The sequence below is a fragment of the Pseudorca crassidens genome, chromosome 4 (assembly GCF_039906515.1).
Source record: "Pseudorca crassidens isolate mPseCra1 chromosome 4, mPseCra1.hap1, whole genome shotgun sequence".
Classification (NCBI taxonomy): Eukaryota; Metazoa; Chordata; class Mammalia; order Artiodactyla; family Delphinidae; genus Pseudorca; species Pseudorca crassidens.
Window position 1 is genome coordinate 130,157,329 of NC_090299.1, and position 25,842 is coordinate 130,183,170.

General features: G+C 43.2%; 1 protein-coding gene across 6 annotated transcripts in view; it reads right to left on the reverse strand.

The window, feature by feature from the left end:
- Positions 1–22,631, reverse strand: part of SMAD1 (SMAD family member 1) — a 77,221-nt gene extending 54,590 nt beyond the window's left edge. The window contains exon 1 of one of the 6 annotated variants that reach the window (XM_067736763.1): positions 22,494–22,631. The gene's annotated coding sequence lies outside the window, so the exon portion shown is untranslated. The other 5 variants (XM_067736758.1, XM_067736762.1, XM_067736760.1 and 2 more) reach the window with 5 other exon arrangements.
- Between the last annotated feature and the right edge of the window lie 3,211 nt (positions 22,632–25,842).

Sequence of the window (25,842 nt, forward strand, 5' to 3'; positions counted from 1 at the left end):
AATACCTCACCAGAATGCCATGAAGGTGTAAAGTACATCAGAGGTGTGTTGTATAAAGTGACTGGCGGCAATATTAATTAGTTCTGTGGAAAGGTATGTGTCATCTAGCCTAACATCCGATTTCAGATAGGATTCAAGGCCTGATGAGAACTCTTGCCTCCCCCAAGATGCTTAGCTAAATTAAAACATCAAAAAGAGTCAGAAAGTTAACATACCAGGGGAAACAGGGGAAAAAACGAGTTAAAATTTGCTACACAAGTATAATGCCATCACAATGAAAATAAAAACGGAGATGGGTTTTCTCCAGCTATTTCAGTCTCAGAAAATATCTCAAAGCAACGATGGTCTGTGATTCTGTGACGTCGTTTCAACAAATAACCTGTTCAAATGTTTCTATTCCCCGGTTACTGCAATTAGGAACTCATCTGGCTTTGGGATACTTGTCTTGAAGGAGAAAACAGGTGAAGTCCCTCTGCATTTCCTTTTCCTGTTTTAAACTAGCAGTTAGTCCTGGACCTTCACTCAACATTTCTCAATTTCAAACGGGTCAAATGTAGCTTAATAAAGCTCACCACTAACCAAAATAAAGGGGGAAAAAAAATCCTAGAACAAGAAGAAAATGAGGATGAATAAAACCTCTCTCCATTTCTTTTACAGACTTGAAAGCGCTTTTTAAACTACCTACTTCTTTGCTGAGAAGTTGGGCTAACAGGAACTCTACTCTGATTGAATCCTCAGAAAAAGAAAATATATTTAAACCAAGTCCCTACACAAGAAAGCGATACGAAGATCCACTGGTGGGTAGGGACAGATTGGGAGTCTGGGATTGACGTACAGACTGCAGTGTTTAAAATGGATAACCTACAAGGACCTAACTGTATTGCAGAGGGAACTGTGCTCAATATTCTGTAATAATCTAAATGGGAAAGGAATTTGAAAAAGAATAAAAAAATTAGAAAACATTTTTTAAATAATACTTTTTACAAAAAAAAAAAAGATCCACTGGCAATCGCAGAATTCTGCTGGTCTTACAGCAAAGTCCTGCCGTCACAAACATTCAGAAGGCAGACTTCACTGTCCTGAGCCTCTTACTATAAAGCCTTGTTTCGGTTACTTCCAAACATTTCCCAACTTTCCAAATGTCAGTTTGATGACACAGAATAGCTAGTTTGCCTCTTTTTCATTAAAAAATTGTTTTCAAGGTTAATTTTCCAAGTCTGGAGAAACTAGGGGGTGAAGGTGGAAGAGTGGACCAGCTCTTGAAAGCTATTTTTCATAATGAAGTCACGCAGGTACCGGTGCCTTTAAAACACAGGCACTAACAGACAGTCTACCAGTCTCTCAGGTGTGACCTGAGGGACATGCTGGCAAGGGCTGCCGTGATGTGGTCTCTCAACAGTGTTAAGTGAGTAGGAATCTTAGGAATCAAAAAGAAGAGCTCACCACCTACCAGTTGGAAGTTCATCGTGAGCGGTGACATTTCGACCAAAAGCAGCATCCCCTTCATGACAATGAAGCAAGGAGTTTAGGGATGTCGCACTTAGATGCGTCTCTAAGGACAGGGCCGTAGTTTATGCATTCAGTTGCACCAAGTATGCTATTTAATATATGTTCGTTGTGTTAGAAAATTCTTCAAGACAAGAACTCTTTCTGGTTCTGCTCTGCATACACAAGTCCTTCCATCCTGACAAATTCTGGCTGCTGACAGGGCACCTGGTCAATTTTTCTTAGTCACAGAGCTTCCCTTATAGAGTAACAAGTGTCAGTTCTGTTTTGTTTCACGAGACGATTACTTGTTTAGTTAAAGTAGACTGGAGACACTTAAAAGTTTTCTTGCTGTCCTCAACTTCAACAAACAAGCTTGCCTTATTGCTACATCTCCTTACCACTTCTCTAGAAGTTGTATAACATTCCTTAATCCCCCTGAATCCCTGTTCTCGAATTCATGCTTGTAATGGAAAGCTGTCCTTCAGCACGTGGTAGCCTTTCAAGATATCCAGGTCCTAAAGGCCTCACTCTGATAAATCTCATCTGCAGTCACCTCAACTCAAAAATTGTATAGACTCATTTGGCTTGCAAGTGCTTACTCCTCAAACACTGGGAACTGCAGAGCAGGGACATGTGCAAGTTCAACTGTACAGACTATAAGTGGAAAAAGTATACAGTCGTCTCTTAGAAAAAACTCTTCGCTTTGAGTCATTGTTATCGTAGTATAGCAATTTTACTGATTGCAAAGCATGCTAAATGCGGTAAATTCCCATAAGCGACCAGTGAGGAATGATTCAATCGTTAACAAATGAAATTATTTTAATTGAGCTATTACCTTATGCAAGGATTATATTGGTCGTTTTTACAAACACGATCGTATTGACTTCTTATAGCAATCTTTCAAGATGTATAGCATTCTCTCAGTTTTAGTAATAAACCTAAGGATCAGAGGTTAAGTACCTGTTTCAAGATCATATTCTAGTAAGTGGTAGATTTACACTTGAAACCAGAACAGATACTAAAGTCTATGAATCAGGTTAAGAAAAAAAAAAAAAAATCAGTAATTCAAATGCCAAATTCACAAATGAAAATGGAATAGGCCGAAGGGCGGAAAAAAACTGTCCCTTTTATTTAAAAAAGAAAAATACTCTGCTGTATTTCATTTTTTGGAACATTTCTCCTTCTCCACTGATCTGGCAGGTGTTATTTATGACAACAAACACGCACATCTGTAGGGGTGAGCTGACACCCACAAGGCAGGACAGCCTGAACCCTCTCCCTATATTTAGATCCTCCAGCTCCGGGCTTAATTGAATAATTTAATCAGGACCCTCTAGAAGGGAAACACATCCATATTCATCACAGGCATCAAAGGAAACATCTTTACAAGTTATATCCTTTTACAAACCAACATATGGTCTCACGCCATTCTCCCAATTGTTGAACTCGTCCTCTGGGAAGAGCATGGAATTTTCTTTCTTTTTATCACTTGAAAAAATCACTTCCCTCCTAATTCAGTAAAACTGGGTGGAGGCCACTTCCTCCACAGGTGAGAGAAATAAAACTTGTTGCTCTGTCATTGTCAGGAATTTTAAAGTGAACCATTTATTTTATGTGCTTTCCAAATGGAAACAAAAGGCAGGCGAAATCTAGAGTAAGCAATCAGGGCAGTCTCCAGGCTTTCAAATAAGACCCCCACCATGTTTCTGTCATTTTGAGATGCTTCTAAATGAGAGAGCAGGAGTCCTTCACTTGGAATGAAAGAAGATAGGTCTGAAGAGCAGCTTTCCACTTAGCAGCTGCTCTCTGAACAAAACACCTCTCTGAGCCTCAATTTGCTCTTCCATGAAATTTTGATTCCACCACCTACCCCCCGCTGGGCTGGCATCAGCCTTAAATAGGGATACGTAAAGTTGATTTGAAAATTATAACATGCTGAAAAATGTAACATATTTACAGAGCTGGTTCACAATAAGCTAATTCTAATATTTTGTTTATACAAAAAAAACAAAGTTTGTGTCCTAGCTTTTGTCTGTCCAGTGAAGTTCTAACTTTGTCCAAAAAAGGAAAGAAAACGATAAAAAGAAAGGCTGATAACCACTACAGTCATTCGACTCATTCGACAAACACCCACAACATGCCAGTCACTATTCTAAGCACTGGGACACAGGGCTGAACAAGAGACAGAAACAGCTTTTTCTCTTTTTAAAAACGATCATGCCTTCATGGGACCTACATTCTTGTGGTCAGGGAAGGCCTCACTGAGAAGGTGATATTCCAACAGAAGCCTGAAAAGGTGAGGGACGGAGCCACGTGGATATCTAGGGAAGCACGTCGCAAGCAGAGGGGGAGCAACGGCAGAGGCCAAGAGGCAAGAATATGCCTGAAATGTTCCAGGGGCAGCAAGGAGTCCAATGTGACTGGGATGGAGAGAGCGAGGGGAGGGGAGGTCGAAGCAGACAGACAGGAACGCCGCAAGGATTCTGTAGCTTCCCCTCTGAACTGAGACGAGAACCGCTGCGAGCTGGGAGCAGAGATGCCAACGTGATCTGACTTCTAGCTTAACAGGCTGACTGTGGTATGGCTGGGCTGAGAACTGTCTGAAGGCATGGAAGGAGGAGGAGTGATAGGAGTGGGAAGGAGGAAAGAGACCAGCTACAAAGCTATGGCAAAAAAAAAAAAAAAAAAAAAGCTATGGCAATTGTTACAGCTCAAGATGATAAAGGTTTAGGGGCTTCCCTGGTGGCGCAGTGGTTGAGAGTCCGCCTGCCGATGCAGGGGACGCGGGTTCGTGCCCCGGTCCGGGAAGCTCCCACATGCCGCGGAGCGGCTGGGCCCGTGAGCTATGGCCGCTGAGCCTGAGCATCCAGAGCCTGCGCTCCACAACAGGAGAGGCCACAGCAGTGAGAGGCCCGCGTACCGCAAAAAAAAAAAAAAAAAAAAGATGATAAAGGTTTGGATCAGCCCAGTAGAAGTGGTCAGATCCCAGCTACTGCGTATTCTGAAGGTAAGCTATGAACAAATAACACTTTATTGCTTAAGTAAATGAGGAAAATAATTAAACATAAAGTTGGTGAAATCTGTTTAAATTTTAGAAGTGCAAAATCCCGTATTATGGGTCTATGAGCCTGAGTACCTGAGCTGGGGTCAAAGGTCACTGGAGAAGTAGACCGAGAATGATCATAGGAGCAGCAGGAAGGGAATAAAGACACTGAAATCCTGTAGGAATTAGGGTGGAGGGTGGGCAGTGAGGCAGTGAGTGAGTAACAAGGAGGGGAAGTGTGGTATAACCTGACAGGATGGTCAAAGGTGGGTGTTTTCATGGAGGATGGTGGGAGAATGGTCTGGAGGAGACAATTAGGAGGCCCCTACCTCCAGCAGGCCCGGTGGTATGAGGGTGATGAGAGAAAACAGCCGCAGAAACAGCTACAAGGGAAGCAGTATCCTCAGATGCGTTTGATCTGTGTTCAAGATCATCCATGTTCCACATAGCCCAGGTATCTAACGATAATGGAACGATTAAATAAATTATAGTACATCCGACAATGATGTAACTGTCCGAAAAAAGGTGGGGGGGAGGACAGCCTTTCATGTCTAACATGGAAAGAAAACCGTACTGTAATTGTTCAGTTAAAAAAAGCTAGAGAACCATACACATAGTACAATCCCATTTTAAAAACACGAATAGAAATGAAACCTGCACATGTATAATATATGCACACCTTTAAAAGCCTGGAAGGAAATAAACAAATCTGAACAAGTGGTTGCCTTTAGGAGTGAGCTGGCAGGAGGGGAGTTCAGGAAAGCAGACCATTTTTATTTACAACCAATTACGGTTTTCAATTTTAAGACTCTAACAATAAAAACAAATAAAAACTGAAAGTAGGTAAGAGGTTTATTCTACACGGCTCCAGGAGACAGTATTATGACCAACAGGTGACAAGATTTATCGTTTTACGAAGGAAAAAATAATAGAAAGTGTCTCTGCCCAGAATGGAATTATCACTGAACTAGGATTTTCAGAGAAATGTATTCCAATGTATGGGGTTGGGACATATGACCTAATTCTGGGTGAATATGATATGGGTGGGAATGTACTTTTTTATTATACAATTCAGCCACATGATCAAAAAATTCAATTTTACAAAATGGCATATTATAACAAAAAATTCAGTTTCCTCTCCGTTCTAGTTCCTAGTCCCCTTTCCATTAACAATTCAAATCTCCTTCCAATTTTTCAGGGCATGAATTTCTTACCAGAGAAATGTTTTGTATTACTCAAATATCTCAAAAGCAATTTGGTCCTGTCCCTTTTCCAGTATGTAAATCTGTTATCTGGAAGAATAAAATGACTTCTCAAAATCAAAGTTTACATAACCACCGAAACAAACATTGAGATCAGCCAGATTTCACTCTTCTCCATGATCAATGACACCCTGTTCTCAATCTGCCAAAAACGAAGCTGGACTTACATTCGCTTGGCCACCTCAGAGGAGAATTTGAACAAAGGGCAGCAGCCCTCTTCCAGAACAGTGAGAGCTCCCTCCAACTGAGAGCGAAAAGCAGCAGATGCTCCGTCTTTCACTGCGTTAGGGAAACCATGCTGTGGATACAAGCAAGCATCACCTAGAGAATTAGGTGAGACCAGCACCACCGATCTAGGTCTCTTCTGCCTCAGATCCCTTGTTCAGTCCAGTTTCTATCCATTAACCTCCCCTCAGTGAGTTACTGACCAATCGAGATGGAAAAACCTAATAAACAGAGTGCCCTTAGAAGGCTTCAGAACAAAAGTTCTCCTCCTTTGTACGTTCAACTACTAAGAGGCGTTAGTCTCCACCAATTCACTATTTAACTGAACAGTACTTTAAGTGCTTATCCCCAACACAAAGGTGCAGTAGGAAGAAAATGGGTATGAAACAGTTCCCAGCATCACCCTGCTCACCGTATGGGGGGCGGGGGGTTGAAGAACCATATATTATCAGGTTGATCGTGATAGAGTCACAGGACGTGTTCAGGCTGTTTATCTAAGGGACAGAGGCCAAAAACCTGTGCCATTTCTTTACCACAACTACATCTCCTGTGCATCTGGGGCTTTGTGTTGCCTACCCTGATGTGGAAATCCAAACGAGTCCAGCTGACTATCAACCACTTGCATCAGTGGGGATGAAGCACGGAATGGATAATCCAAAGCAGCCTTAATAAAACGTAACCATTGCTTTTCGAATATGTATTATGCTTTTATCAAAGAACGCTTTTAATTCCTTACCACATGTTGCTTACACTAACCATAAAACTGTTATATACTCTGAGAATGTAGTAAATTCTAAAGAAATTCCTGCTCAAGATTCAAATATTGCTGTGGAAAATCTATACGTGGATGACAGAGACTTAACTATAATGGTTTTATTATGTTATAAAAACTTAAAAACATATTTCGTCACATAAATCACTCTATCCTCCTCTGGAAATTCATTCTATTGGGAACAGTCTTTACAGAACGTCTGAAACACCCCAGTTTGAGGACTCCATAAGCTCTCAGCTTCATCACCACCCACTTCGAAGGGAGAGAGGACTGTCACGCAGGTGGCTCTATGGGAGAAATCACACAAGAGTGTATCCATGGTCTCTGTCAGTTTCCAACACAGCTCAAGTATTCAGAGGGAATAAAAAATCATTCTCATATCGTCGTCATCATCACCATCACCACCACCGTGAAACACCAAACACTGTGCTGAACACTTCATACCTATTCACTCTCTTTAATCCTTATGGGAGTCCTATGATGTAGAGACTATTTTAGAGATGATGAAACCGTGGTGCAGAAAGGTTAAGGGCTTGCCAAGGCAACCCCTCCACCACCCTGCTTCTCCTAAATAACCTCCTCCTTTGTCTCATGCATAAAGTAGAGGGACTGACAAGCAAGCATGTGCTTATGGTTTTACTTTAATCCCCCTGGTTCCTTCTCTCCCCAACTTATTTTTGTTTTCGTTGTTGCTTTCCTTCTTGGCATCTTGCCACTTTCCTAGAACATGAAAAAACCAAGAGTTTTATCAGGGCAGCGATGACAAAATTAAATTCATTTTCATCTAAACAGCCTAGCATAGGGATAAGTAGTTGTAAGCGATAACTGAACAAAGACACAAGGAAATTGGCACCATTACCTCACACCAACAGCCCACGTATGTGTTCAACTCGTAATACTCTTTTCTTATGATGAGGCTGTGGAATATTAAAATTAAACTCCTTTTAAGAAATTCATTTTCTTTACATTCCCACTGATTGTTCTCTTTTTAAAATCTAGTTTATTTTTACCACTTACTGTGTAGTGGTTTTAAAAAAAAAAAAAGACATAGAGACTGTATTTTCTTATCCATTCCTAAAAGGGAGACACTTGCGCCGCCTCAAACTCCTCCTTTATAAATGATGCTGTAAGAAACAGCAGTTTAAAAAGTAAGATTTTAGTAGATAGCCTTTGTTAAGATTGGAAATTTTCCTTTTATTCTGGTTCTCTCAGAGATGGACTGATTGATTGCTTTACTGGGTTTATTTTTGTAATGTTTTTTTCCCGTTTTACTGATCGTTCTTAGTATCCTTTACTGAAAACGTAAGCAAAACAGAACAAAAATTACTGGCTTATTTTTTTGCATGTGAATTAATACTGTCCCGTTCAAGCAAATGTACAGATGGAAAATAACTGAAGGACTCTTTCAAGTATCATATTTTATTATAGGTAAAATATTAAAATGTTCATTTTTAACGGCTCATACACAGCTGGCAGTCACAATCCTATCTACAGATAAGGGCAAAAAACAGTGCTCTTGACTCTAGAGGATTTGGGAGAGGGGCTAACACAGCAAACAGCATACGGGTGTGGCAGGAACAGCCATCTGTGACACGACCACTTCAGTATCCTATCTGCCTTCCAGGCCCCCTCCTTATCCCCTATTCCAGGGTTTCTCAACCTCGGCATTACAGGACATTTGGCAGCATCCTTGCTGGCGGAAACAGCCCTGCCCTCTCCCCAGCTGTGACACCCAAACACTCCTCCAGACTCTGCCGGATAACCTCCGCTAACACTCTTCTCTCCTTTTCTCTTTGTGCTCTTGGTGCCCCAGGTCGCAGCAGCTTTATTTATTAGCTCTACTTCTAGACTCTAGGACACAAGGAATTGCCGATTCCTTCAAGAAGGGAAAAGCGAAAGCTCTCAAACACACATATCCTTTCTTTCTATCTCTTCTCTCCTCAAATTAAAAAAGGGGGAGCAAAAGTTAACCCTCAGAACTACCTGGGTCGTCTGGAGCACCTAGAACAGGTATCACCCGGCAGCAAGTGCTGCTGGATATCAAAGACATAGTTCATACTCACAACAGACCTACAGCATACCACACGTCCTATTTCCCGACATGTTTTTAAACACATCAAAATGAAAAAGTTCACTCATCACTACCGTGTGTCAAGCCGACAGTTCTCAATGCTATTGTACATTAGACTCACCTGTGGTGCTTCTTTAAAAGCTCCCCAACCGAAACCCTGGAATCAGAGCCCCCCCAGGGGCGGGCCCTGGCATTTCTGCGGTGGTTGTCATTCACAGGATTCTGATGTGCAAAGTGAGAACCACTGTGCTAACATCAAGATCGTAAAGATACTGTCCACATACCCTCAAGGAACTCAGTCTAAAGAATGAATAAGATAACTGTAATAAAAGCTATTAAAACAGAAGCTGCATTAGACAAGCACGTTTGCATTTTTCCTCAAAGTTACAATCTCAGTGCAAAGCCTACATTTATGACCCCTTATCCCAACTTTATCAAGCTCTATAAGAGACACTATGAACAGAAATATAGGTAGAGATGCTCAAAAACTTGCCGAAAGAATCCACTAAGCTGGAGGTGGGCACAGTGCAGGAGCTCTACCAACTACGTTAGATTTCTTTCCTAATCCCTTGATTCTGAAAGGCTATCCCAATTACTGAAGAAATACACTCAAAATAAGACGCTATAACATGAGTAACGATGGCTTGTTATTTAGCTTTTCATATAATCGTAGTCTCCTCTTACCAGTAAGATTGCTTCTGCACAGCAAAAACTGACTTAGATGTTTCTTTCTCCCTCCCCGAAACAGAGCCCAGCACTGGATGCATGAAACATTTGCTGAATTGATTAATATTGGCTCAACAAAAAGCAGAACTGCTCAGTGAGGATGCACCGCTTTTAATGGAGGCTTACCTGGAATACAGATCAACATCTCAGCCTGCACAGTATGACAAGACAGAACTCTTCAGTGTTTCCATGCAAATAAATGCTATAAATACAGCTTGGATGCCAATCATTTCAAGGGTAATCAAATTAATTTTGCTCACAGTTTAACAGAAGGCCATTTGAAACCAAGCTCGTTCTCTCGAGCTTGAACAAACTGAATAGAAGTCCTGAGCACACAAACACGAACACTGGGAAAATAAAGAGGTTGTTATTAATTATGCAGACTGCAAAGCCAGCAACGGACACAAAGCAAAACAGGAAGCCATAACAGATGGGATGGCAAGCTATGTACAGGCAGCTGTGCTGAGCTGTCACAGGGCTAAAGGTGTAATTCCTAAAGCAACACTCACTGTAGCATTACCACTCCCTTCCACACAAAGCTACCCATAAAATTAAGGACCCTTTTTGATAAAATTAAGACTCGTGTTGCCGGCATTCATCCTCCCTCCCCAACTTGGCTTAAAGAGTTTGAAGGATGGCTCTGACCAATGCATACCAGCTCCGGCCCCCTACTCCCAGGCACCGTCCTCTGAAAGGACTTAACGAAAGAAGAGGCGGGGGTAACTGGCCTGTGGCTGAAATTCGTGGTAAGCCTGTGGGTAAAATTCAAAAGCCTTTCTTTCCCCCCCAACTCTGAAATATTTGCAGATCACTTAAGAGAGAGGAGATGGTGGGTCAGAAGATGCTGATGAATCCTCTTCTGTCGAGTGGCCAGGTAGAAACTCAAGGCTGAGGTAAGACTGAGTGTACTTCGGTTAGGTAAGGACCCTACCAATAACCACCTTACGGGCAGCACATGAGAAGCCTTTCTTACGCCCATGACATTAACTATTACCCTCAAGAGACAATCTGGGAAATCAAATGCTAATGCCTAACTTCAAATTTTCTTCACTTTATAAGAGGTTTTACTATGTGGGAGAACTTCTTATTTCAATACCTTATGAACCAGTCTAGCTCAATAAGAAAAATCATGTTCTAAGGCCATCACTGTGTCTCATATGAATAAGAAAACGCCACTACAAATCAAATCTAATACTGCAACTCAGGTGGGAGAGCAAGAGGCCCATTTCGATGTGCTCTATGGAGCACTGGTATCCTTAAAAGTTCACTGATAAGTTGGGAGTCCGCCTGCTGGTGCAGGGGACGCGGGTTTGTGCCCCGGTCCGGGAGTATCCCACATGCCGCGGAGCGGCTGGGCCCGTGAGCCATGGCCGCTGAGCCTGCGCGTCCGGAGCCTGTGCTCCGCGGCGGGAGAGGCCACAATGATGAGAGGCCCGCGTACCGCAAAAAAAAAAAAAAAAAAGTTCACCCATCATGCCAGCTGGTTGAGAACCTGCATAGAACTGAGAGCCCCTAAAGCACTGGGAACACCTCACATTCCAATGAGGAGACTCCTAGCCCAATGTCATGAGGGTAGCAGGGCAACATCAAGGAAATGGGATGGAGATGGCCTGTCTCTTATAACTCCAGCTTACATTCATTGTGTACCTCCTTGTGACCCCAGCTTCTCTTAGGAGGCAGGGAAATTTTGGCTTCCTTTCCTTCGGTGAGAAAAGCCCAGTTTCCCCAGACTGATCCTTCCTGGTCCACAAAGAATGATACAATAAAGTAAAAGAGAAGACATCGTCCCCATTCCAGTGAAGAGTCTCATCCAGGACACGGCAGAACAGTTCATGTCTATTAGTAGTTTGCATTTCATTCATTTGTGAATTGTTCCTGTCCTTTACCAATTTTTTTAGGAGCCCAGAATTTCATTTATTTTTTTTTTAATTGAAGCATACTTGATTTACGTTTCAGGTGTATGTACACACACACACACACACACACACACATTCTTTTTCAGATTCTTTTCCATTATAGGTTATTCCAAGATATTAAGTATAGTTCCCTGTGCTATACAGTAGATCCTTGTAGTTTATCTATTTTACATAGAGTAGTGTGTATCTGTTAATCCCAAATTCATCCCTCCCCCGCTTTCCCCCTTGGTGACCATAAATTTGTTTTCTACGTCTGTGAGTCTTTTGTAAATAAGTTCATTGTATCATGTTTTTAGATTCCACCTATAAGTGATATCTATGATACTTGTCTTTGTCTGCCTGACTTCACCTAGTATGATACTCTCCAGGTCCATGTACCAATTTTTCTGTAGGGGTGGAATTTCCTATTAAGTTTTTTACAAGAAGAGTAACTTGCTGCAAATTTGAACGGTTGTATTTTTGTGTGTGGTCATTCAAGAGTGTGTGTTTGGTCACATAAATGTTGTCAAATCTATAATTTTTTCCTTTATGGTTTCTGCTTTCTGAGCCATGTTTAAAAGAGCTCTACAGGGACTTCCCTGGTGGTCCAATGGTTAAGACTCCACACTCCCAACGGAGGGGGCACGGGTTCGATCCCTGGTGGGGGAACTAAGATCCCGCATGCCACACAGCGTGGCCAAAACAAAAACCAAAAACAAAAGAGCTCTACAAGCAGCTATTAGTACTACCCCCGCCCCCATACCCCCATCTCTTGAAAATGACAATTCACTCAATCAATGATAATCGAGAATCCATCTCCCCCTTTCCTTCTGACACTATGACCAGAATCCACGCCGGAATCTTTCTTCACTGAGTGTGTATTCTCTAATGAAAAAAAATTTTTTAACACTAATGAATAGTGTAAGAAAAATCCATAGATAAATTCACAATACTTACTTTTGAAAGCTCTGGGCAACTTTAAATAGCTTTTTAAAATCAATAAAGGGCATTCTTCTCTTAGTTCAATTACTATACTTTTCTTAAAAAACTTTAGCTGGCATTGTCAGGGAAACGCTCCATCTACAAATTCCCAAACTTGATATTCCACAATTTCATTATCAGGATTCCCATTGCTTAACCCTTCTCAGTTCATTTAATCCATTAGACTCCTTATAACCTGTAACCCCTTATCTAGGTTGGATTCGATATTGCTCTCATTAACATTCTAGACTCTACAATCACACTGACTCTTACAAATATTAAATAGCTAACATTTTCCAAATGCTAATTATGTGCCAGGTCCTAGGCTAAGTCCCTTATGTATCCTGTACTTCACTGAATGCAAGATGTACCCTCTCCTAACCAGGAAATTTACAGTCAGTGGTATGTTGTGCCTAAATGATGGTTTTTTCCTCAGTAGTACATGAAATAACATCTTATGATTAACAGCATCTTAGATGAAATATGGAAGGATAACTCATCTCATCTTTCTATCAATCCTGAGGCTGATACTATTATCTCTATTTTTCAGATGAGGAAAGTGAGGTTCAAAAAGTTAATGGTCAAAAAAAAAAAGTTAATGGTCACAACATTGTAAATCAACTATAGTTCAATTTTTAAAAATTAGAAAAAAAAAGTTAATGGCAGCTTTCCCAAAGTTATAAAAAAGCAAGTCAGTGTTGGGGGCTGGGACTTAAACCCAGGCAACCTGACTCTAGAACCTCATTTCTTAGCCTATTTTCTATCCCTCAGCCAGAATCATCTCTGCCAACATTCCTCTCCAATCTTACTTTCAGGCACCAAGTTACACTAAAAAGCAGCAATTACTAGTCTACTCTACAGCCACGTCAAACCTCACCCCAGGCTTCCTCCGACTGCTCAGCCTCTGAATTCGCCACAGATTTCCTGGCACATCACCTACAATGGTTCTTCCAAACCTTCTCCATTATTCTTAAACTTGCAGCACCATTTTCTGATTCTCCCGGCTCACCATCCCAATGAAGGGACTGACTTGCCTCCGACACTACTGGGAAAACCAGCGCAAGCTGACATGAGCTCTGTGCCATCCGCTTTCCTCTCTCGGACCCCATTCTGCTTCCTTCTCAGACAATCTTCCTCCTTACCATGACTAATATTTTGTCACCTGCGCTCCAGATCACTACCTCCATCATCTCATCTCTGATTGCTTTCTGTCCATTAACTTCTTTCCCTCAACCTTCAAATAAGAAGTCGTCTCATCAATTTTGAAACATAAATCACTCGAGGGCATAGAAGACTCTGTTTCTTATTTCTTAATATACTCAGTCTCTTCACCTCAGCTGCATTCACTTGATTACCCTGACCTTCTCTCCTTCACCCTGAACCATACATGTCCCCCTTTGAACCTTCCTCTGGAATCTCTCTTCCCTTGGCTTCCTGGTTTAACTTCTCCTCTGACCCCACACCTTCCTTTCAGTTCCTTCTTTTGTCTACTTCAAACATGCCTCTCCTTTCTACCACTTCCTAATTGTGGGCATCAATGGAAGATTCAACCCACCAGCTCTGTTTCTCTGTACATGATCCTCTCCAAATACCCATCCATTCCCGGACGTTCCACCATCATTCCCAACAGATCACTACTTGGCATCTACGTAAAGCTCCGAGCCCTCCCCTAGGCTTTAGCTTAGTTATGTATCTCCAACTTGCCTGTAGAATACTTAGATACCCCACCTTAAATTCAACCTGTCAATTCTAATTTATCATTCACACAATTTTTATTCCTTCCAGAACCAGTTCTTCTCTATTCTTAAGTAAAGGCTTTATTAATTTTCCAGCCACTCAGGTTGGAAACTTAAGGATAATCTGACACCCCTCTTTCCCATTACTCTATAGCCAAATAACCACCAGGTGTCTTTTCACTCTCAAAACCCACCCCATCAGAGAGGGAGAACTCAAAGCGCTTTCTTATCAATCTCCTGGCATATGGACTCTACCCTCTCCAACCCAAACTGCAAGTTCAAACACCTTCTGTGACTTCCCAGTGCTTCCTTATTCTGGCACGCTGAGGTCCTCAAACCCTCATCCTCAACTTAACCTTTCCAAACACCTCTCCCAGCTCACCACACGGGACCGCATCAGGAATACCCTCTGTGGTCAGTCAGAGCTGCAGACTGGCCTCCAGATCTGTGCTGTCCAACGTGATAGTTCATTGTTAAACAGGTGGCTATTTAAACATAAATTAATGAAAATTTAAAATGCAGTCCTCAGCTGCACTAGCCACATTTTAAATGCACAGCAGCCACTCGCGGCTAGTGGCTATAGTGCTGGACAGCACAGATGCAGCGCATTTCCATCACTGCAGAGAGTTCTATCGGACAGCGCTGCTCCTGTTACCTTGAGTCTTCCACGCCGCTACTCTGCCCAAATGTCTCTTCCTTCTCCCAGTGCAAACCCACACATCCTTCCACATCACAGTGGGCCTCATGTGAACTGTCTGTACAACTTACCCCTATATTACCCTGCAACAACTCTTGTGATGCTGCATTTAATTTTTCATTTTTGTGGGTCTCCTCACTAATTACTGAGCCACTCTGAACTAACAGATTCACTAAGTGAAGCATATGCTCATTACCACACTGCATCAAAATTATCAAATAAGGAGATATTTAATACCCCTCTCCTCCATTAAAAAGACATGTTTTCCTTCAATCTAAACAAAAGATCTTGCATTTAGCTAACTAATGACTTAATTTAATGCCTAGTTATAATACTTGAAAGATAATGAGTTCCCTTTTCTTCTTGTGGTATTCGAAACTGAAAGAAAAAATACTATAAAGGTCTGAAATACTTCCACTTTGCATAAGCACACCGCAAAGAAACCACAAAACATAGACACGGAGAGGAAAATGAATGAATAGTTTGAGTAACTATACCCTAACTATCTGGAATTGTAGGAAAAAATATAGTACAGCTGCCCTAAAATTAAGGGGAAACTACAAATAAAGCATTAAAAAATTACACGTATAAATATATTTTTGAATCAAAAGCTAGATCCCTCTATCCTCCTTTTCGCAAACATGACATAGTGAATATTTATTTTCACCGTGAGCTCAAAAGCATATAGATGCATAAGTAACTGCTGTGTATGTTGTATGTGTTCCTTGAAATCCAGGCTTGTCTCAAGAAAATTAGTTAAGAAATCAATCCACCAACCATAGACCTGGGTTCTATATAAGGCTCCTATGTGAACACTAGGAACCAAGCAGAGAGATTTGGGAGAATTGCCAGGTATGGATTCCCTCAAACCTTAGAGAGTTTGATGCTTTATCTTCAAGAGGGAATGTTCTCTAAAGTTCTGATTTTAGCTTATTAAAAAATCACAGGGGGCTTCCCTGGTGGCGCAGTGGTTAAGAATCCACCTGCCAATGCAGGGGACACGGGTTCGAGCCCTCGTCCAGGAAGATCCCACATGCCGCGGAGCAACTAAGCCCATGAGCCACAACTACTGAGTCTGCATGCCACAATTACTGAAGCCCGCGCACCTAGAGCCCGTGCTCTGCAACGAGAAGCCACCGCAATGAGAAGCCCGCGCACCACAACGAAGAGGAGTCCCCGCTCGCCACAGCTAGAGAAAGCCCGCGCGCAGCAACGAAGACCCAACGCAGCCAAAAATAAAATAATAAATTAATTTTTAAAAAATCACAAAGATGTTAGACTAAACTGCTCAAATACTGCAGTTCCCAGTATCAGCCTAAAAGCCCGATGCAGTCATTGGAGTTGAACTGTTTTTGAAAGATTGGCTTTTCCCATCTGAAAGACAGCTTTCCTTATGCAAATGAACGTTCTACAGGGCCCGCTCATTTCTGCAAATCAGCCAGCAATAGCTGTAAATGTTACTTTTTTGCCTAGGACTAGTAGTACATCTCTAAAACTGACATTATTTTAATAATGAACACCATAGTGAAGATTCTGACTTAGATTTTAAGTAAGTACATTCATGCAACTTAGTTTTTTTTTTTTTTAAGGCAGTAACTCCAGAAGTATTAAAAATACTTCAGGTATTTTTGCAGCAAATCAGATGACAGGTCACCAGATTAGCCTAAATAGTTGCAATACGACGTAATAGCAGAAAAGGGGGATAAAGAGTCAAGAGATTTCAATTCGAGGCAAAATGGAGATGCCTCTATTTGTTACCAAAGCACTTCCTGCTAATCTTGGTACCAAAAATTAAGACCAGAGCCTCCAGGCCGGTGAACACATCAAGGTGCTATGCGGGTGGGGCGCCTGGAGAGGGCATGGAGCTCATGGCGCCCTTCCCCCATACCTTGCCCTGTCCATCTCTTCCATCTGGCTGTTCCTGAGTTATATCCTTTCATAATAAACCGGTGATAGTAAGTTTTTAAAAAAGAAAAGAAAAACCACATACAGAAGTACAATTACACAGAACACTTCATCAGCCTCAATGTCATTTTATAACTTTATACTTCATTTCTAAATTTTTATATTTAAATTATCCCTTTTCTCCTTAGACCTTTCCAATTCTCTCCCTAGTACCTCCTAACTCCTTCCCTAAATACCCCAATCTCTGACTTTTGGTTAGGAATATGATTTGTTTTTGAGAGCCAAACGAGGAGATTTGTACAGCAGACCTGCCTGATTTAATTTGAACTTCGTAGAATCTCGGATCTACCATTTTCTAGAAAGGTCCCATTGACTAAATCAGGTATAAGTCGTTTCTTTTCCATCTCTAAAATTAAAAAAAAAAAATCAATTTTAATCTGTAAAAAACATCTGAGGTTGTCAGACTTGATTCATACTCAGCTCAAATAATGTTGGGTACAAAAAGTTAACATCATGCCAAAAAATTCTCCTTTCCTCCCCTCCCCAATTAACACTGGAAATGCTCAGACCAAAGGCCCAGGAGCACAGCGAGTGAGGAAGGAAAAAACAAACAAATGGGAACTTGACAATGACAGTGATCCAGGTGCAGGCTTTCCCTCCTCCAATCACTGGATGGGTGACTTCAGGCAAGTCCGCTATCTTCCCTGGGCCTCGGATTGCTCAACTTGATAGGAACATCAAAGTAGCTTTTAACACTCAATATCTCTATTCTTTGTAAAGGAAATTACAAATCAGTGTTTATGAACACACTTGGCAAGGCAGTCCCATGGATGTCCTTCACCTGAAATTTGGGTACTTCTGTGCACACACAAGCTTCAGGGCATATAAGCATTTTTGGATTGGAGGATGGGAGCGTGATAGGGGATCCAGGGTTTCATCAAATTCTTAAATAGCCCTGACGAAAAAAAATAAAAATAAAAATGACTGAACTGTAAGACTATACAAAAATAGACATAAATGTAAAACAATAAATTCCAAGGAATTTGCAATGAACTATTTGCATCTCAAAGTGCAGTGTTTACCAGCTAAAGAAGACTAATTTTAATGAGATAAACTGAACTACTAGAACTTTCTTTTTTAGTACCATCAGCTTGTGATAATACAAGAAAAAAGCAAGGGGAAAGTGACAGGAATTATCCAGAAAAGCAGAGATAAAACCAATTTGGCTTTGAAATGCATTACTTTTATGTCAGATTTAGTCTTCCAATTATGTTCTGCTTAGAGAGGTGTTAACATTATGTTTCCTTTCTTAAGCACTTAAAGGAAGACAACAGAAGATGGTCCAGAAAAGCACAATAGAAGGCAAAGTTGTCTAAAAGACTAAAAAATAAAAGCAAAGTCATATCTATACCAGAATAATAAAGCCCAGCAGAACAATGATTATTCAGGTATTCTAGATATAGATATATATATATAAGTGAGGGGACTTCCCTGGTGGTGCAGTGGTTAAGAATCCGCCTGCCAATGCAGGGAACACGGGTTCGAGCCCAGGTCTGAGAAGATCCCACATGCCGCAGAGCAACTAAGCCTCTGCACCACAACTACTGAGCCTGCGCTCTAGAGCCCATGAGCCACAACTACTGAGCCCATGCACCGCGACTACTGAAGCCCGTGCGCCTAGAGCCCGTGCTCCGCAACAAGAGAAGCCACCGCAATGAGAAGCCTGCGCACTGCAATGAAGAGTAGCCCCTGCTCGCCACAACTAGAGAAAGCCCGCGCGCAGCAACCAAGACCCAACACAGCCAAAAATTAATTAATTTTTTAGAAAAGTGAGGCTCTAGAGTGAGCTTGCCTTGTTCACTTCATGGCTAAGAATATAATGACTAGTTACGTAGCCTGAGGCAAGACAATGAATCACTCAGAACTCAGTTTCCTTACCTGTAAAAAGGTGACAACGACAGTACTTAGGGAAGTTTTGATGCTTAAATGAGATATGAGTATTAAAGACAAGGACACAGAAAAAAAATCAGCTACAATTTCTCCTACCCAAAGCTCTAAATCAAATTAGAAGCCATGACACCAACGATAAATATGATTGACAGAAAAGTCAACCTTGTTTTATGCAGTAGCTTCAACTGTCACTTCCAAACTCTTTTAACAAGAGCAACTAGGAAGCAGCAAAATTAATTGACATATTTCTTTCTCCCTTCGACCTCACAAACTCATCCACAGAGGTACCAAGTAGAGAAGCAGCTGAAAGGTGAGTAGAAAGTGTGGATGAGCAGAGGCGAAAGGTCTAGAGCAGCACTGTCCAATAGAACCTTCTGTGATGATGGGAATGTTCTATGTATACATTCTCCAAGGTGGTAGCCACTAGCCACATTAGCTACTGAGCACGTGAACTGTGGCTAGTGCTACTGAGATGAATTTTTATTTTATTTTAATTTTAATTAATTTCAACTTAAATACCCACACATGATTATGGCTACCTAATTGGACGGCACAGCCCTAGATGACCCATAAATTGAATAAGGATTGCCAGAAATTTAAGCAAAAACTAAGAATCTTCTTTTCCTGAACTGTTTATATGTTCAATTCAAATATCTCTGTTTCCAGTGGAGACCTGGTAACTATGCTTAAAGAAATAACGTATCAGCGTTTGCATCAATACAGTGCAACTCAGTGTTAATAAAAGGATCAGAGATGTGAAATACGTGGTCCTCTGATATTTTATAAGGTCCTTAAGGCCAAGTTAAATTCAAGCTCACATGAAGCATGATTCAGTGCATGGATCAGAGCTGCTTTGAGGGTCCTTATCGGCACCCTCAAAGCATCTGTTTCTCCACTACCAAATGGAAAGCTATTTAGACAATGCAGACTGAACATGCCTTAATTTAGCTTCAATTTTTTCAGCAATTCAGAGTTCTGTAAGCCTTTCCCCTTTTCAGAAACACTAGCATTCCTTGCCAGTTTGGCCTTTCCACTATAAACAAAATCCATGTACCACCCATATCTGAAGGATAACGCCAGACTCCTGCTTAGCTGCCCCTGTAATATGGTTTAATTATGATGACTGAACTAATAGGCTGACATCATAGACTTTTACAGGCTGACCCCATGTCATCCTGATGTATCATTTTGCACCAGTTCAGTGCTGTAAATCAATTTAAGATCTCCAGCAGGTTGAAAAGGCTGGTAATGATGCTTTCTCTGCCGTCTCTGGAGACTCTACATTATACACAACTTACATTATTTATAAAGCCTCAATGATGCTTCCATTAGCCTTGTAAGACTACACAAATGAGATCTTTTATACACACACTTGGCCTTGATTATGTAGGCGACTGCAGCTTAAATATACTCATCTCATTACACTCAAGTTTATTCTTTTTCCACTCTAACCAAGTTACTAAACCCAGACTTACTAGAAATCAAAATCACAAACTGCAATTTAGTTTTCAACTAATAAATGTATTTGGAAAAATGAGACTTACTTCCTCTTAATGCTTTAATGAACTTAGTAGAAAAAAAATTAAATTCCAAGAGGTGTAAGAAGTTCATATTTTAAATTGCCTAAAAACTGTCGTTTCTCTAAAATGCAAAGGTCATCAGCTCTTCAAGGGTATAAAACCAAAGGATACTGCAAAAAGGAAAAATGTATTTGGTTACATACCTATGCTTGGAGGGGTCAAAACTAAATCAAGGACAAATCCCTACCCTCAGAAGAAACCCGATCCTGCCTGGATCCTCCAGAGGCTCTGACATCGCCCACCTCTAGAAAATCATCTCCCACGACCCTGGTTACAGTTTCCTAAGAACTGCAATATTACACAAATGTACACCACCTGCACAGAAATATCAAATAACTGCAAATGGGAAAGAGGGAGAGAGAGGGGAGGACAAACATTTAAATCAGTTACAGCATATTTAGGCCTGGCACCTCCATCAGAATTAACACTGATGCAAAATACTTATACTAATTGAAAATCCCGGGGCAGTGCACATTGATTCTGCCCTGATTCTTTTTAAATCGTGGTTCCAATACAGCTCAGCTACCTCCAATAAAGCGTCAAGAGGTAATGAGAAACAAGATGAAAAATCAACATGGGCAGAGAACAGTTTTCTCATTGTGCTACTGAATGCAGGCATGTTATCCACGGCAGGTAATGAAAGCGAGAAACGTTCTGAAATAAAGGCATTTTGCGATTGAGCTGCTTGCTAGGAGTTTCAGTAAGAGGAAGCACATACAGAGATCAAGCAACTTCTGTATCATTCCACCTACTCTGAAATTTCAGCAAGAGAACCTCAGGGGAAAGCAAGAGGCCGGCTGTCACAGCACTCACGACAACGATGTTTTCTCGGGAGAGGGTTCGGAGACGCGCCTCTATTTTCAGAAGGGAAGCGCCCGGCCGGGGACCTTGCAAGTGCACTGAAACATCGTCCGCGCCGCAAAATAAACAAAAGCCGCAGCTACTGTGGTTGTAAGATCCGGCAGGCATTTGTTCCCCCTCCCTTCCCAAAGTACATCAGGCAAACGCTCTCCCTGGAAGCCTTCATATTTATTAAGCAACTAGAAAAACAAGCCCACGTCTGTCTCTCTCACACCCAACACCCCCCCCCCTTCCTGCAGAAACAACCCCGAGAAACACTAACAAAGACCGGGCGCAGAGTAAATGAACAGTTGCTGCACAGCGAACTCACAAATACACATGCAGTGAGGCAATCGAATCCGGGAAAGGGAAAGGAATGAGACGACACTCGGAGACTCCGGGGGGTGTAGGCGGAAGAGAAAAAAAAAAAAAACACGCGCGCCGCCGCCGCCAAACCTTTGAATAAATGAGAGGGAATTTCAGTACGAACTTTCCTTGACCTCGACCCCCAAGACGCTAGTAGGGGGCACAGGAAGGAGCCCGCCCCGGACGCAGAAGGACCCAGGGCACCGGGTGTCCCCTTTACAACAGCCCCGCTCCGCGGAGAGGGCAGCGCCGGCGACCGCCCTCCGACTCCCGCAGGGGTCGCCCGGGCCGGCGCGGGACACAATGGGCCCGCGGGCCGCGCCGACGGCCCAGGCTCGGCTGCAGGAAGGGAAAGGGAAACGGGCAGCGGGCGGAGGGGGAGGGTGGCCGCGGAGGGCCGGCCGCAGGCAGGGCCGGGGACCGAGGAACGCGGCTTCCCCACCGCAGACCCAACAAAGACGCGGGGGGCACACGGGCCCGAGCCTTGCCCGGCTGGCCAGGCGCGAGGAGAGGAGGAGGTGGCAGGCTTGCTCCTCCGAGCGGCCGGGAGGCGCCATCATGGGGGGGGGGGGAATCCCCGGTCCGCCCCACGCGGGGAAGAGCCCCCTCCCCGCCGCAGCCCGCGCCGCCGGCCCCGCGCGCGATCGTGGCCACCCGGCCGGGCCGCGCCCGCCCCAGCCCGCGGCGGCGGCGGCGGCGGCGCTGGGAAGCCCGGAGCGCCGAGGGGAGGGCGAGGACGCGACGGAGGGGAAAGTTGGGTTCGGGTCTGTTTCGTTTTACCGGGTTGGCTGCGCGCCTGTCCACGCGGGCGCACGAGTTGACCGGGCGAGCGGGGTCCCCCGCGGCCCCGGTCCGGCCGGCCGGGCGCTGCGCTCGCAGGGTCCCTCCCCGCGCCTCGGCCCGGGCTCAGCGGCTCGGCCTCTCCTTCCTCCTCCCGCCCGCCCGCCCGCTCGCACACTCGCTCGCTCGCTCGCTCCCGGAGCCTGGATTGATCTGGTCGCGCTGGCGTCAGGGAGTCGGAGCCGCCCAGCCTCCACTCCTCAGCTGCCAATACCCGGCGCACTCGCCCGCCCGCCTGCTCTCTAGCTCGCTCACACGCGCACTTGCGCGCGCCGCCGCTCCCGCCGCGGCTGCGCGACCAGGGATCCTCTCCAAATTCCCGGCCCCGCCGGCGCGAGCACTGGGCCCGCGCCGCCTCCCGCGCCTCCAGCCCCACGCCCCGCTGGTTCCAAGGAGAAAACACCACAGCCCCTGCCTCCTTTAGTCCCGGGGGAGCGGTCTCGGTACCTTGCCTGCCGGTGAAGTTCCGCGTTCAACGTTTATTTTTTTGAAATGTTCGTAGAACAAGTCCACCGGGCCCACCCAACCGCTCTATAAACGTGGAGTGCGTTTTGACAATTACCTTTCGAGCCTCGCCTTTTTATGTCTAGTTTCATTGCCCCTCGCTTACTCCTCAATGATTTGCAAGCCCCAGAAGTTGCACGTACCCAAAAAGGATAACCTAGTAACTATTGCATGTGCTTGTAACAAACCCTGAATCAATATGTGTGTTTTATGCCAATCCGGGATCTAATGATTCCAGTTGGTTACCTCGCTGCTCCAAATAATGACAGATGCCACAATAGAACTTTAAATTTTTTTGATCCAGTTTCTACAATCTTTTAGATGACACCAACTTCCCAAAATAAAACCGAACTAGCTCCCAGATACCTGATCTGCGTAGACATTGAAAATATTTTTTTATAAGATTTCATTTTTCTCTTGGCCAGCTCTCTGGAAGCCGGCATGAAATCTTGGATAATTACCATAATGTTGAGTTATGTTTAGAGGCGAATAATTATTCTGAGGAATAAATTTCACATGTACCAAAAGAACCATTACCAGCAATATTTTTTTAAAAATCCAATTAATGGTACTCTCCAATTTTTCATGTAATTTTACACGTGCACATTCCATTTAAAATTCTTATTTATTAACTATTTTTTAATTTCTGCATTCCATGTTTAATTATTCTAAGGAAATGAAACAAGTCCCCCAAAACACATAAAATATATTTATATATAGGTCAGAATATTTCTGCTAATTTCTTCATTAAATATTTGAGCACTTACAGGTCAATTCTTGCGCCTCATCTTATTTTCCCAAAAAATCAACTTCTGATATAGTTATTCATTCTCTGCTCCTCAAAACAGCAGTTGGAGTGAGCCTTGTTAAATGCCACTCCCATCAGATCACTCCTCTGCTCAAACCCTCCTTTGATAAATAGAATGTGCTATATCCATACACTGGAACATTATTCAGTCATAAAAAGGAAGGAAGTACTGACACATGCTACATGGATGAAATTTGAAAACACTATGCTAAGTGAAAGAAGCCAGACACCAAAGACCACAAGTTGTAAGCTTCCATTTATACAAAATATCCGTAATAGGCAAACCTATAGAGACAGAAAGGAGAATGGTGGTTGCCTTTGTTTGGGGGAATTGGAAAGGCTGGGGTGGGGGTGGGGTGATAGGTAAAGGTTATGGGGTTTCTTTTGGGGGTGACAAAAATGTTCTAAAATTAGTTTGTGGTGATGGTTGCCCAGCTCTGTGGATATACTAAAGCCCACCGAATTGTACATTTTGTGGTCAAATTGTCCCAACGTGTGAATTTTATTTCAATAAAGCAGTTAAAAAAAAAAAAAGACATGACAACTAATCCTTGTTTGGATTCTGGATGAGGGGAAAAGCTATAAAAAGACGTAGAACTGTTCATTTTTTTAAATCTATAGATGACCTTTCCCAGTGCAGCCTAGTAGCCCCAAATGATAATTACTAATACTACACGTTGTGAAATTTGATCTTGCCACTCGTGCCAGTTATTTCTTTCAATGGTAATAGAAAATTGGACTGTTTTCAAAAGGACATTATTGGGACAGTTGTGAAAACTTGAATGTGGGTTGCATATTAATATCATTGTATCCAAAAAAATCCCCCCTTGGTTCCCCATTTCACTCAAAATAGAAGTTCTCACAATGTGTACAAGACCCTTCATGAACTTCCCTTCCCGTCTTTCTTTACCACTCTGACCTGGTCTACTCTCTCCCTTGCTCTTTCCTCAAGTCTCTGTGGCCTCCTCACAAGTCCTGGGACCACTGGGGCACACTCCCACCTCAGGACCTGTGCACCGGCTGTTTCCTCCCTGGATCTGTGCATCGCTGTACCCTCAGTGCCTGGAGCAGAGTCCGGCACCTGTTGAATAAAGGAATGAGTGAATGAATCAATCTAGCACTGTTCAGGTCACAAGGGATATGGTGCAAAGAGATACAAATCCCTCAGGGGGGACAAATAATGAATAAATACACAAATATGCCAGGTGGCTGTACATGGGATGGAAGCCAAAGGGTAACAGAGATGGGGAATGGGGGTGGTTGCTGTGTCCATGCGGGTAGGGAAAACCTTATTGACAAGAGGTCCTAGAGGAAGAGGGAGCATATCACATGATCTGCAGGGAGGGTTGCCAAGTGCAAAGACCCTGAGGCTGAGTCTTCTTCCCCTTTTCACAGAAGAGCTGGGGGCCAGAGCCCTGAAGCAGAGAGAAGCTAGCACAGAAAGGAAGGCAGTGTGTGGGCCCAGATGCACGAGGGCTGGTGGCTGAGGAGCTGGGAACACAGGGACCTTCTCTTCTCTCTGCTTCTCTTTTCTTGGTGAAATAGCCATGAACCCTACTTCCGGAGAAATGGTGAGGGTGGAAGAGATGCTGGAGGTTGGAAAAGAGAGGAGCACATATGAAACGGTTATCTTTTGGGAGAGTTTGAGAGCAAATGAACCATGGAAATGTGGTAGGATTGCCAGGCAGCACTATTAAGTGCCCATTTGAGGTTCGTGGTCATGAATTTAAAGCAAGGCCAGTCAGCATGGCTGTGGCTTTTCCTCCAGCCTCGGGCAACCTAAAGGGTCAGAGCTGGGGTTTTGCAGGTGGGTGTGATGGAGGAAAAGAGGGTCAGAGAGCAGAGGGTGTAGGCAGGGGAGTGACTCTGGGGAACTGTGATAAGCAGAGAGGTGAGGACACGGGAGAGTGTGATGATGATGGAAAGATGAGAAGATCAAAGGAATGAAGGTGGGAGGAGGGGAATCCAAGAATTGCTGGAGCAGGGAACGACTCCCAAAAGCTGGGGAACAGTCTGAGAATGGGATGCTGGAGATTAAAATCATGAAGCTGGGACAGTGTGGGATAATGCCAAGATCTAGCAGTGTGATCAGAGAAAGTGGATGGGCTGAGCTAGGGAGGAGGACAGGATCCTCAGAGAAAAGGAGGTATCAA